Source organism: Diabrotica virgifera, chromosome 2 (assembly GCF_917563875.1).
Source record: "Diabrotica virgifera virgifera chromosome 2, PGI_DIABVI_V3a".
Classification (NCBI taxonomy): domain Eukaryota; kingdom Metazoa; phylum Arthropoda; class Insecta; order Coleoptera; family Chrysomelidae; genus Diabrotica; species Diabrotica virgifera.
The window spans coordinates 123,472,120-123,487,672 of record NC_065444.1 but is presented as its reverse complement, the minus strand read 5'-3'; the positions used below and the strand labels follow the sequence as shown (position 1 = coordinate 123,487,672).

The 15,553-nt window shown below is 32.3% G+C and overlaps 1 protein-coding gene across 2 annotated transcripts in view; it reads right to left on the bottom strand.

Annotated features, from left to right (window-relative positions):
* LOC114324627 (ecdysone receptor) overlaps nt 1–15,553 on the bottom strand; it is a 1,502,986-nt gene that overhangs the window by 1,401,356 nt on the left and 86,077 nt on the right. For both annotated transcript variants that reach the window (XM_028272498.2, XM_028272499.2), the window contains exon 2: nt 9,112–9,130. The gene's annotated coding sequence lies outside the window, so the exon portion shown is untranslated. The remainder of the gene's footprint in view (nt 1–9,111; nt 9,131–15,553) is intronic.

Sequence of the window (15,553 nt, the reverse complement as noted above, 5' to 3'; positions counted from 1 at the left end):
TGACTAAAAAACTATTTGTATGTATATTTTTATATATTTGTAAATTCGTATTTTTGTGTAAATAAATGTTTTTGTAATTCTTTAATTCTACTTTTTTTTCTGTATAGATCTATTAAATTGTCTACTTATAAAAATTGCAATGTTATTAAGGGTGGTTTTTAAGGGTTGAAATATTATGATATTATATCCTAAAGCATAAAACAATCATTATTTAACCAGCAAAACCAAATTTTACCTATATTAAAGTTTACAATATTTTTATATAATTTTTGACAATAAGGGTAGTTTACACCCCTAAAAATAATCAACGCCTTTGAGCATAATATAGAATATAAAGTACAGGGTAAGATGATTCTGACCCCAAATTTTTATGTAAATTGATGCAAGCCGAAATTATTCTTTTAGGATAAGTAAACTTTTCATATATAGCTCCAACAAGGGTGGTTTTAAGGGTTGAAATATTGTGACATTATATCTTAAAGCACAAAACAATCATTATGTAACTAATAAGAAGCAAATGTTGACAATTTTAAAGTTTAAAATGTTATTTTATAATTTTTTACAATTAGCGGTGGTTTTCACCCTTAAAAACCAAAAGCGTACAACGGCTCGATATAGAAAATGAGCTAGAGGGTGAAAGGAGCCTAATCCCAAATTTTTGTACAAATCGATGATGGACGAAAAAATTGCGAGGTTTTGCCATTTTTCCAGCTTCATTTCCTCGACTATGTTGTTGTGGCAAAATAGTTATTTATGTATCAAGGGCATTAAATAGATGTTTATACCCTAAGGGCGACAAGCTTATACAGGGTGTCCCGAAAAGATTGGTCATAAATTATACCACACATTCTGGGGTCAAAAATAGTTCGATTGAACCTAACTTACCTTAGTACAAATGTGCTCATAAAAAAAGTTACAGCCCTTTGAAGTTACAAAATGAAAATCGATTTTTTTTCAATATATCGAAAACTATTAGAGATTTTTTATTGAAAATGGACATGTATTATTCTTATGGCAGGAACATCTTAAAACAAAATTATAGTGAAGTTTGTCCACCCCATAAAAATTTTATGGGGGTTTTGTTCCCTTAAACCCCCCCCCCCAACTTTTGTGTACGTTTTAATTAAATTATTATTGTGGTACCATTAGTTAAACACAACGCTTTTAAATCTTTTTTGCCTCTTAGTATTTTTTCGATAATCCAGTTTTTATCGAGATGCGGCTTCTTTTTAATATATTTACATAAAATTTTTATGGGGGTTTTGTTCCTTTAAACCCCCCAAATGTTTGTGTACGTTCCAATTAAAGTATTATTGTAGTACCATCAGTTAAACACAGTGTTTTTAAAACTTTTTTGCCTCTTAGTCTTTTTTTGGCAAGTCACCTTTTATCGAGATGGGGCTTCTTTTTCAAAATATACCTAAAAATGTAAATTATAAATAAATTTTCAGATTATTAACAGGTCTCTATAATCGCACTTAACCATATACAAATATGTGGTAAATTCAACAAATATTCAAAATATGTCGATAAACACTGGCTTATTGAAAAAGTACTAAGAGGCAAAAAAGTTTTAAAAACATTGTGTTTAACTAATGGTGCCACAATAATAATTTAATTGAAACGTACACAAAAGTTTGGGGGGGTTTAAAGGAACAAAACCCCATAAAATTTTTATGGGGTGCACAAATTCCACTTTAATTTTTTTTTAAGATGTTGCTGCCATAATAATACCACATGTCCATTTTCAATAAAAAATCTCTAATAATTTTCGATATATGAAAAAAAAATCGATTTTCATTTTGTAACTTCAAAGGGCTGTAACTTTTTTTGTGTGCACTATTGTATATAGGTAAGTGAGGTTCAATCAACATATTTTTGACCCCAGAATCTGTGGTATAATTTATGACCATTCTTTTCGGGACACCCTGTATATGTCGCCCGAGGGTATAAACATCTAATAACGCACGTGGTGCATACAAAACTTTATGTCATACCAGTTCATTGCATCAATTAAAGTTTTAATTTTATTTTATATTAATTAGAAGTAATATTGTACCGCATTGCTAGGAAAGTGATGTTGGTTAGAAGTTTGTTATTAACGTAAACAAAGTTTTTCTATGTGACATTATCAAAAAAAAAGTCAGAATGCAAGAGAAATTCGATATTTCTGAAGAAATAGTTAAAAAATACAAAAAAAAAGACTGATAATCTGTTACCGAAAAAATCCAATGAAACGTACGACAAACAATATGCAAAATTTCAACAATGGATGGCAGAAAATAATACTGCATGCATAAATGTTTGATTTTTGTTGTTTCCTATTGCAATAATTTCTTTATGCTCCCGCGGGCTTAAAGTATACTAATATGTGCTTCGTAACTAAGTACAAATACACAAAACCGGTATGTCATAAAATTATTTAATATCGCTAAATCCCAAATAAAAATGCAGTTAAAATATACTTATTTTCTTTAATACACTCAATTTCCTATTTATTTATATGCACTAATTTATACATATAAAAGAAACATAAAATGTAAATTTAAATATGTTCATATCTGTGACTTTGGATATCATGTAATGGATGCCAAAAGTAGGAATGATATAAAGGCTCGTTTTCATTCTACGTCTTATTGTACGTTTTGTGTGTCATGCAAAACGTACGACAAAACGTACGTTTTGTGAATAAGCGGAGTACAAATTTTATCACACAAAACGTACAATAGGGCTTTTCATCGATTGTCATTTGTTTCGAGCTTCTGTCATGTGTCACATAATATTAATATATCTACGCCATACGTCTTTGGTTTGTGTCATTGGTATTACCAATAACGTATGACGTAGATATATTAATATTATGTGACACATGACAGGAGCTCGAAACAAATGACTGTGAATGAAAAGCCCTATAAGACGTAGCGTGAAAACAGCAAAACGTAAGTCTTGTCGAATCGAAAAAATTAAATCCGCTTATTCACAAAACGTACGTTTTGTCGTACGTTTTGCATGACACACAAAATGTACAATAAGACGTAGCGTGAAAACGACGCTTAACATATTGAAGGTGGATTGAAAATGCAATACCCATTAAACATCAAAACATTTTCATAGATAGGGTAAGGAATAATGAAATCAGAGAATGTATGGGCACATACATTGACAACCTGGAAACTAAAAAATGCAAAAGGTTGAAATGGTATGGCCATGTCGAAAGGATGAATGATCAGAGATGGTCGAAGAGAATGTTACAGTGGATGCCCACCAACTGCAAGAAAAAGGAAATGCCAACAAGATGGCGGAGCTAAGAAGTAAATGGTGCAATGTGGAAGATAGGGTTCTACAAGCAGATGACTTGAAAGATCGCAATCCTTGGAAGCTAGGATGCGAGAAACGGTGACAGCTATAATAAACTCATTATATATAACATTTTTTATACAGTCTGTTCCAACGAAAATTTGAGCCCCCCCCCCCCAGAATCGTAGAAACCAAGAGCCTCTTCAAAATTTAAAAAAACACGTCAATATATATCTAGAAGAGGACGAATTTTCATGCAAAATTCATGCTCCCAAATGTAACCCCCTATTAACCCGCATCAACCCCCACTTTTTTTTTAAATAGCAAAAGGTAATTTTTTTCTCTACACGGCCCCTATTTTTTTTAATTTTCGGAATAATTTTAACGAAAATTTTGGACTTAACGAATTTATTATAAAATAAATTAGTTAAATACAAAATTATCATTAAAGTTATTCCGCAAATTAAAAACAAAATAAAGAGTCGCGTAGAGAAAAAAAATAGCTTTCAAATGATGTGCAACTCGACTACACTTCCTATTAAAAAAAAAAACAGGGAGTTGATGCGGGGCAGTAGGAGGAGGGCATGAATTTTGCATGAAAATTCGTCCCCCTTCCAATACAAATTGATGTGTTTTTCCAAATTGTGAAAAAACTCTCAGTTTCTGAGTTTCTGGGGGATGGGTCAAATTTTCGTTGGAACACACTGTAGACTTTATTTCTATTAATATGTATTAGTATACAGTGTGGTGCAAATAAAAGGAATAAATTCGTTATTTCGTAAACCGGCGACTTTACGGAAAAATCCCGAAACAGGTCGATTTTTATTTTTAAATTATGATATTTTTGCATATATATCACACGAGTGACGTCATCCATCTAGGCGTGATGACGTAATCAATGATTTTTTAAATGAGAATAGGGGTCGTGTTCTAGCTAATTTGAAAGGTTATTCAATTCTCTATTCAGTAATATAAACATTAACATCGATGTATGTAATTTTTTATTCAAAATACATTTACTACTATCAGAAAACATGAAAAAAATGTTTATTTGAAAAATAAACATTGTTTTTCGCTTAAATTAAATGTTCAAACTTCCAAAAAGCAGGTACCTAGCGAGATCTGGCTTAAACATCGAATTCAAGCGAAAATCAACGTTTATTTTTCAAATAAACATTTTTTTTCTGTTTTATGATAAGAGTAAAAAGTATTTTGAATTAAATAAATTACATACATTCTTCTTTTTTGTCAATTAATTTAATTTAAAAAAATGTTTTTGGACACCCTGTATAAATAAGTATTTTAATGTTTACATTACTGAGTAGAGAATTGAATAACCTTTCAAATGATCTAGCACACGGCCCCTATTCTCATTAAAAAGTCATCGATTAAGTCATCACGCCCAGATAGATGACGTCACTTGTGTGATATATATGCTAAAATATCAAACTTTAAATATAAAAATCAACCTGTTTCGGAATTTTTCCTTAATGTCGCCGGTTTTTGAAATATCGAATTTATTCCTTTCATTTGCACCATACGTGACCATACTGTATAAGTACTAATTCAGTGCATTATATTATTTGCAAAGATTTTAGACTTCTGGTAGCCAAAGACATCGATAAAAAGGAAGTATCTAATCTAAGATAGCAGATGTACTACTAGCATACGCGGAAGACATTGACATTGTGTGAAACATAGTCACCAATGTGAAGGAGACTTTCAGTAAATTGGAGGTCGAGGCAAAGAAAACTGGTTTAATGGTAAATGAAGAGAAAACCCATATACATGTGAATCAACAGACAAAAGGGACGAGATCGAATAGAGCAAAATGTTACAATAGACCCATATGACTTTGAAATAGTGGAGAGTTATAAATATCTCTGACCAACAATCATTGCAGATAACGATAGCACGGAAGAGATTAAAGGGAGAATTCAGGCAGCAAACAGATGTATGTATAGCCTCCACAATACTATTAAATCTAAGAGCCTAACACGAACATCAAAGATCAGAATATATAAAACAGTGATTAGACCGGTTCTCAAGTATGGGCGTGAGACGTGAACTCTGACCAAAGCAATTGAAAGAAAACTTAGATGTTTTGAAAGAAAAATCTTAAGAAGAATATTTGGATTATTTATTTCCCATTTAGAATAGTTAATTACAAAAATGCCACAAAGAAATAGCTTCAGAATATTTGGATCTTTTCACGACCCTAATAGCCAATACCGGATAAGCACAAATGCTGAGGTCAAGAAGATGTATAGAGTGAGCGACATAGTCCAAGAAATAAATCTCAACGTCTGAGATGTAGTCATGTTGATTATAGTTACTTTCGAGTATTCGTTACTTTTGTAAAAAGTAATAATTTACAGTATTCGTTACTTTGATTACTATGATTACTTTTGTTACTTTTGTATTTGAGTACCGGTAATCATATCGAGAATCGTATTTCTCAGTAGGTAGGTATTTTGTATAAAGTAACCATTTACAGTATTCGTTACTTTAATTACTATGATTACCTACTTTTGTTACTTTTGTATTTGAGTATCGGTAATCATATCTAGAATCGTATTTTGTATAGGTATTCCGATATAACAACGACCTTCACCTAAGAGATAAAAATGATTTAATTACTATGATTACTTTTGTTACTTTTGTATTTGAGTACCGGTAATCATATCGAGAATCGTATTTCTCAGTAGGTAGATATTTTGTATATGTATTCCAATATAATAACGACCTTCACGAAGTACGAAGTGATCAGAGTAATCAAAGTAGATACAATAGTCGTTACTCGTTCTGATACGATTGGTACGAAGTAATCAGAGTAATCAAAGTCATCAAAGTAGATACAATAGTCGTTACTCGCTCTGATACGATTGGTACATAAAAGTAACGAAGTAATCAGAGTAATCAAAGTAGATACAATAGTCGTTACTAGCTCTGACACGATTGGTACGAAGTAACGAAGTAATCAGAGTAATCAAAGTAACGATTTGCCTCTCTGTATAATAATCGTTACTTTCGGTATTCGTAAGTAACGAGTACTTTGTAACGAATAGTTACTTTTTCAACATCACTACTGAGATGGGCTGGACATGTCCATAGACTCCCTAATAACCGCCTTGGCAAGTTAATCTGGGAGGAAGCCCTCCCAGTAAGAAGGCCCTTAGGACGACCACGAATGAGATGGAGAGACAAAATATACAATAACCCAACGTTCCCAATGAACGATGTACGACCCAATGTACGACCGTTCGAGATGGAAGCGAGTTGTGCAGTCAGCCAAGACGCACCCTGGGTTTTAGTTCTACGCAAAGAAAAAGCCTACCCATCAGAGCCATATTTAGTCAAGTTATAAACTGACTTTACCATATCTCTCCACCATCCTCTTGACCTGAACCGCAACTGGTCATCAATCGTCCAGCTTGTCTAATTCTTTGTTTGGTTGTGGTAAGTTGTGTTTGGTCTTAATGCATTTTTGTCATCACGATATTAGAATCTATGTTAACAATTCAACAATAAAGTTTTTACCATTTTACACATTTTTTTTTGTATATAAATCCACAACTCCAAGTTCATATTACATCCAATTACTTTAACAATCTTTGGTTCGCTTATTGTGTAGATGCCAATAATTTATTTTTGTATATTACATGATATAATGCAACTGAAGGTAAATATTTTCAAAAGCAAATAAATAAAACGTGCCCCTTTTAGCTTTGAGCGGCTGATGCATTCTACACACGCAAAATCAAACTGTGCAGTACATTCCACCAAAACCAAAATTTGGAAAAGATGAAAATAATCTCACTATAAGTATTATTCAGTTGAAGAAATGTAGCTTGTAAAGATATACATACATACACAGACCACGTGAATAGAGGTGTTGATTGTCGTTCTTCTTCTTCTTCTTCGTCTAGCCATTCACGTCCACATCTGAACATAAGCCTCTTCAAGTCTTCCTTTCCATTGTTTTTTGTTGTACGCTACTTGTAGCCAATTTTTCCCGGCAGTTCGTTTCAGATCATCTGTCCATCTCATAGGAGGTCTGCCTCTGGGTCTTTTGTGTTCGTATGGTCTCCAGGTTAGAATTGTTCTGTGCCATTTGTTAAGATCGCTCCTAGCTACATGTCCAGCGTATTCCCATTTCAATTTTAGTGATTTTTGTACCACATCGGTGACTTTGGTTTTCTGTCTTATCCATGTGTTTGTTTTTCTGTCCTTAATTGATATGCCAAGCATTGCTCTTTCCATCGAGTGTTGAGTGACTCTGAGTATGTTCATATTCTTTTTTGTGATTGTCCATGTTTGTGCCCCATATGTTAATATCGGAATATGATTGTCGTTACTACTTATTATTTTTGTTACGCTTTTGTATTCGCTCCGTGCGTGGCCATGTGTGGGTACCCTGAAACGATGCCAGCGTGAATGGCGGCGAAATATGACAATATTGGAGCTATCTTTGTAAGTAATGCCATTGTCATTGTTTGTATAGCAAATTTTATCAAAAATGATAAATAAACTCTGCGTATTTAATTGTGCTAATAATAATCAAAATAGTAAGTGGGGAGATATATATTTTCCTTTTTTTCCGTTTGGCGTTGAAAGATAAATTGTGATGAATATTTAGAAACCCAGTTCTGAATAAGTACTACATTAGTTTTGTACATAAATTGGAAAACATAGTTAAAAACTAATTATTATTAATTTGCAAGTTCACAATATATGTATGTATCATATTTTATGCCTAACCTCAAATTGTGAGATCCAAAAATGTTAGGTGAAGGTGTCGCTAGGTGTCGCGGCAGTCATGCACGGTATTCATGATTTTGTAACAAGTAGATACCTCTTCAGCACCTCTAATAGAGACTGTGAATGAATTGGTCACGCATTTCTTGTGTTGACAATCTATATTTCTTTCTTCTTTCAAGTGAGTATACTTTTTTTATTTCTTAAAAATATGAATTATTATCAAAAATAATCAGAATAATTGGAGAAAAACGATATCCATAAATAAAGTAAGCCATAAAGAGATGCACAAAATAATACTTTCAAAATGTAAAATTCATAATTTTATATGATGCACCATACACGCACCATTTCAAGAGAATAGTATACACAAGAATACTTTTATAATCAAATAAACACAGTATATAAGAATATTCTTATGTACAATGATAAGATAGTAATAGGCGATATATATTCCAGAAAAAATATATCCAAACCTGTACTATATCTATATTGATCTAAATTATGAAGAATAATTCTTAGAACGCCAGTACACATTAGGCCCGAATGCTCCATTTCTCAGTACTGGTAGATTATTGGCTGGGTCATTAATAGAGGTGAGAACCCCAGAAAGAAAAGATATACAAAACACCAAAAAGGAAACAGCGAAGAGAACAACTCTTCTCAAGAATAGGGCGCCACTTTAAACGTTTGAACTAAAAAAAAACAGAAATGGGATATGTATTTACAAAAAAAAAAGAGAAACGTAAATATCATTAATGAAAGTCAATGTATAATTTGTTTAAATATCACTGAGGTATTTGCAAGGCACTTGTAGTGTTACATTTGATATTCTAATTTGCATACAGTTAAGGTAAAACTAAGAAACAACTGAAGAATCTGGGAGTGTATACTGCTTAAAATAAAATAGTCATTTAAATAAACTATGATTTGCTAAATGGTGCGTTTAATTTTTAAGATCTGTAGCAGTTTCAATAAATTAATGTTTTTTCGCAAAAATGTAGTTGATATGGTTTGTATATAAAAATACGTAAAGGAGCTTATCCACTTACTTACCTACTTAAAACTTCATTCGCTAAAACAAAAAAATAATGAAATTACTCACTGTAAAATACGAATAGTATTATAATTAATCGTGGTTAAAATTCGTTGAAAAATATTACATTTTCTAATGAGTAAACAACGTACCGAGTGTGCCAAAATAAGCGGGGCGGTAAAATATTTCAAGAAAGGGTAACCTCCGTTAAGACAGGCGAAATGCCCTCACCCCCTGAATTCATTTTTGTTTATTTTGTTACGCTCTATGTGATCAAACAATAAGACTCAGCTCAATTTTAACCCTCTATCCCTCCCACTCCCCCCAAAACCAAAAACGCCATTTTCGTTTTTATTTTTTATTAGGTGGGATGCATTTATAGGTGGGAATTTAAAAAAAAAATACAGAACAATATTTTTTGAAAGCCTCAACTACACCTGTTAATTTTTTGAAATTTGTAAATTGGTGGCATCCCATCTAAAACAAAAAAACGAAAAATAACTTTTTTGGTGGTGGAGGAGGCGAAGGGGTGAAGGATTTAAATTGCATTAAGTCTTATTTTTTATTCACATAGCGTAACGTAACGTAAAAAAATGAAAAACAATTAGGTAATTCTGGGAGTGAGGGCATTTTGCCTATGTTACTGGGGTTTCCTTTAAATAGGAACTTCCATTTTTTTAATATTTGAACTGGAGACCCATATTTTTATTTCAGATTCGGATTTTATGTAAAAAACTGTATTTAGTATAAAAGTTAATATAGTTCTTCAAGCCCTGTTAGTTTTTGCCCAGTATTGTCTTGTTGCCTCATTAAGTGCCGGTTAATACAGCGGTAAAATGATAATTAATTCGCCTCATTTTGTTAATATGCTCCGGTGGCGAGATAATATAGCAGGAGACGAGATACTATAGCAGGAGACGTGAAAGCTATGGGTATGGAGAACTGGATAGAGGTTGCTAAAGACAGAGAAGAGTGGAGGCATGTTGTTGCTAAAACTCACGAAGGGTTGTAACGCCACGGAGAGAGATTTTGTTAATATAGCGTTCCCAGTAATATCAGGGATTTAAGAACATAAACACCACTTGTCACTTTCTTTTAAACCTTTGATCAATTACTTGTGGACAACTATACTACAATCAGAATAAAGATGCACTAAAAATAAACAAACCACGACACGTTGAATGTCACGAGGAGCACTCCCAAATCATAATTTACAATGTATGTATATAAACATGTCTTAGTTTGTTTATTTCTATTCTGCGTTCCGCAATCACTTTGCAGTGTGGGCAGCATATCCCAATGTAAAACTTATGGAACCTTGCAGCTCAGTGTTGCCGGTTTTAAGCAGACAAACTTAAAGTCCGTCTAAATAGAATATTCCAGAAGTCCAAAACATCTTGATTTGAAAATCTGTGGGTTTTAGTATTTATTTTTAAATAATTCATAGATAGGTACCTACTACTATGAAAGATATTTATACGATATTAACAATATATCATTTGAATATTAATTATAATTAGCCTGTGATTAATATTATATTTATTAGTTACAATATTTATGATATAAGTGTTAAAAGTACAATTTTAAGGCACGCATGTGAAAGTTTGCAGAATGAGCGAAGCGAATTCTGCAATTCACATATGTGCCTTAAAAATGTAATTTTTAACACGTGTACTTTGTACGCACGTAAGAAGTTATACTTCTATTATATGATTTCAACGAAATAAATATACTTTCAACAGGTTATTTGTATTTAAAGATTAAACTAATTTTTACTTACTACTTTCCAAAAATTTTTATTAAAACAATACTAAAAATAAAAAAAAAGTTAGATAACACATGGATTTGAACCAGGAACCTCTTCAATCTCCGATCGAACGCGCTACCACCGAGCTAAACTCCCCTTGCTTTGACAGCTTACAAGATTTCTCATACATACTGACAAATTTAATAGACCAAGTGAGGTATAAAAATACTTTAACATTTATTTAATAAACATATTAATATCTCTTGGCAACACTGTTCTTCATAAGAGTCTGTACTGAAAGGTGACCGTGGAACGCAGTATAGTGCGTGCATCTTTGTATTGTGATTTTAGTATACATATTAGATAATTATAATAAAACTAATCTGATAAATAGTAAAAATTGGAGTATGTATTCTTAAAACATTTTGGTGGTATTTGGTGGAAAGAATGTTGTATTCATAAATAGATATCATAAGTATAAGGGTGCGTGATATGTACAAATAAACTATTAACAAGTAACCCAGCTTGAGGTCAAGAAAACTTAGAATTTTTGCCGTTTATTTAGGTTTGACCGGAAGAAAGGACAATTAATATTTTGGCCTTTCGTACTACACGACCTATCGATTTTTTAAGTTCATAGAACTATCTAAAAATAACTTACATGGAAAAAAGTGTAAACCTACACAGGAGCACGAGGTCCAGGAAGAAAACAATATTCGCGTATAAGAAACTTACGACCAAGAACATGGCACGCAAAAAAGTAACACGATTTTTACAACCTTATAGCATATCGATAATATATTTCTACTTATACGATCTTCATATAATTTATCGCATGTTTTACTTTCTACACATGTTCGGACATCTGCCCTTTTAACTCGAATATGAGTAAAATCATTAAATTACTAATCCATTGGAGTTCTCCGTATTTCCGTTGACTGTCGCAAACCTTTTGACTTATAAACCTTTACGCTCTAAAAACAAATTCATAATTTCGATCCTGAGTTTTTTTTTCTTTCTCATACGTTTTCAGTCTTCATATAAAAACACTTTATAGCCTAAATTCACCATATTTGGATAAACATAGCTGGGATTAGAAGCTTAAGTTCAGTTCACTATTGCATTTTTATGTTCCCTAAACTACCAAAAGCTCTTTGTGGTACCTTACTGCCCTAAAAGGTTTATTTACTGTAAAATTTAAATTGGACACGCACAAAAGTTAATTATTGATTTCCCCGTCCTGAGGTATCACCACGACGTGGAAGCCATTAAAACAAAAAAAGAAGATTTCCCCGTCATTGTAAAAGTCTAAAGAAACCGATTTCTTATTCTGCTCAGTGCTAAGTTAGTCTGGTTATAGTATAGGCGCCAAATAGAGATCACCGTGTCCTTTTCAATTCTGATGGACAAACTGAACGGTTTCTTATGGATTTTTAGCTGCTGATTACGAATTTCGAGGTTGGATTTCGATCTGAGTAGTCGAAAAATTGTTATAAACAATTTAATTGTTTATAAGGCTCTGGCTCATAAACTAAAAGAGATACAAAAAAGTTTCAAATAAAATTTGTTCCTTAATAAAAAACGAAGAAAAAATCGTTTACTAAATTTAAATCCAATAATTAGAACACAAGATAAAATAAGTATTTTTCGAAGCTTAATCAATCGTAACTCGGCGTCTACGCATGCAAATGAGCCTTAGAAGGTCTCATTTTAAAGCTTAATTAATAGGCTTCCAAACAAAGTTTGTTAAATTACTTTGTTTTCATTTGTTTTAAAGTTATACCCGTTTGAAGTTATAATTTTCTTTAAAAAATTAGACATTAATTTGTTTATAAGGGTTTCAAGCAAATTTGAGCCATAAACATTTATACTTTATATATACACCGTTTTTAGGCGTCAACGCCCTTTCGGTAGGAATCTATGGAGGAGTGTCACCGAGCCGCAAGCTCTTATCCCTTGCCGTACCGCTCCTCCATAGGCCGATCAGACAACAGCTTATTCCTTATTTATACTTTAATTAACAATAATAATAGAGGAACTCAAAAGGAACAATTTGAGCTTATGCAAATGTCCGTAAGTTTTTTTTTTGGCCAAGATATCGATATTTTAATGGCGCGCTATGAGGAGCAAGATCAGCTCATACTCACAGTGTAAAGGTTCACGTGCTAACTTCTCCATGCAAATTATAATTTCTATGTATATATACGTTATATTCATTTTTCATTTTTGAAAATCCTAATAAAATTTTGTATAATTCTTATATTAAATCATCATACTGTACCTCGTATAACCTTTCATTCTATTTACTTTGTCTTTATTTTTTGTACTAAATGAGAAAAAAAAACATTAAAAACTAATATTTCACAAATATAACTAAAAAGTCAGCTGATATTATTTATTAATAGGCAATGCCTCCTGAGCAAAATAATGTAACACGAGAGCAGCCGATCGGTGTGTTTACCGCGATATTACTTGACTGTGAGCCAATCTTGCACCTCATAGCGCGCCATTAAAATATCGATATCTTGGCCAAAAATAAACTTACGAACATTTTCATAAGCTCAAATTGTTCCTTTTGAGTTCTTCTATCATTATTGTTAATTAAAGTATAAATTTTTATGGCTCAAATTTGCTTGAAATCCTTATAAACAAATGAATGTAAAAATTTTTAAGGAAATTATAAATTCAAACGCGTATAACATTAAAAGAAATGAAGACAAAATAATTTAACAAACTATGTTTGGAAACCTATTAATTAAGCCTTAAAATGAGACCTTCTAATGCTCATTTGCATACGTAGAAGCCGAGTTACGATCGATGAGGCTTCGAAAAATACTTATTTGGCAATTTGAAATTTGCATTGTGCACTAATTTTACAATATCTTGAGTTCTAATTATTGGATTTGAGTTTGTTAGACGTTTTTTCTTCGTTTTTTATTAAAGAACAAATTTTATTTGAAACTTTATCTCTTTTAGTTTATGAGCCAGAGCCTTATAAACAATTAAATTGTTTATAACAATTTTTTGGCTACTCGGATCGAAATCCACCCTCGAAATTCGTAATCAGCAGCCAAAAATCCATAAGAAACCGTTGAGTTTGTCCATCAGAATTAAAAAGAACACGGTGACCCCTCTGGTGCCTAGACTATTAGTTACCAACCAGTCACAGAGTTAGTCGGTCGTGTTTATACAGCTCAGTGTATTTTAGTCTCAATGTACCTACATACTTATGTAGTGTTAGTTTACTATTCGTCCGTTACTTTCGTTTCGTACATAGTTTGGACAATCTCGCGTTTATTACGTGAATTATTCTCGATTCTCTCACTATCACGATTAAGCTTAACACTCAGAACGCGGTCCACGTTTACTCACAGTTCGCTAAGACATAGCAAAGTTGTGTATTAAAATTCGTAACCGCTATTATTGTACATTGTATAGTGTTTGTAAAAAGTGTTTGTGTTATAAAATAAAACATTTATATCCATTTATTATTTATTTCAACACCGATTTAGACTTTGCTTAGATTGGACAAAGATAATCAGAGTCTTTGTAATCAACCACTACAGAAACTGTCAGAAACTTTGTCTTATGTGAAAAACAAGAGACATTCACAAAATCAATTTACCAACTGGTGAAGTGTTCTAAACAACGATAAGATGACGAATTATTTAAAGGTGGTAAGAAAATCTGCGAAAACGACTACGAAAACTGTACGAAAAAAGTAGAAAAAAATAACAAAAAGGATAACAACACAGATAAAGAATTTACTGCGTAAAGGTGTAGTAAGGGGACAACCATTGCAAATGACAGGGAAGAGTATATGCAGTATATGGAGTATATGCTACGTAAACTAATAGAAGAATATTCAAGATGGGTATTGGACGCCAATATAGATAAATAAGGTATTTATTTATAAGTTGGTTTAGAAAAAAATGAGGTTCATTTTATGTAAAATAACCAAGAAATAAAAGACTGTCAAGACTATAAGGATCTGCTGTCAAAAGGAATATGTAACAAAATCAGCCCTCCAATTTTTCCACAGAATTTTTTAAAGTTAGGAGAAAATACAACGCTTACATTCACTCCCGTATAATTCCATCTAAGCAAAAACTTTTTTTTACCGGAATAATAACAAACGACATCAAAGCAGGTACCTACTGAATGCAAGAATAATGAAAATCGGAGTAAAAATTAATAATAAAGTTATAAATTGTCAAACTTAATCAAAAATTTTGTGTGGCGGAATTTTATGCGGTGAGTGTATTATTTACTTTTTGGTGAGAATAATGTTTAATGTTTGGTCTGGTTATGTTTTGCCAGAATTTGCGTCCGTGTCTCGGTAGTCCAGATTAGCCATAACCTGTTTCCACTATTATTGTTTCAGCATGTTGATATCTAGTTTGATCGGGACACAGAGGGGGTAGTATTCTGATTTGATGGGAGAGTCTCGGAATCTTTTATACTCTCTGATTAGTCTGTGCTTGGTTTTGGATTTTACCGAGGATTATTGGTGGTAGAGTTGAAGTATAGATGTTTGCCATTGATAAATTTGAAGCTTCTTAAAAAAGCCTTTCAATTTTGAAAATTCTTAGGTCTGCTAGATTAGTTGACGTGAGATTGCCGGCAACTTGACAACTTTGGTTGAGATGAATTGAGAAGTTCCCAATTTTACTTGCTATAATCTCTTCTATAGGAGTATGATAATCTTTGTCTAG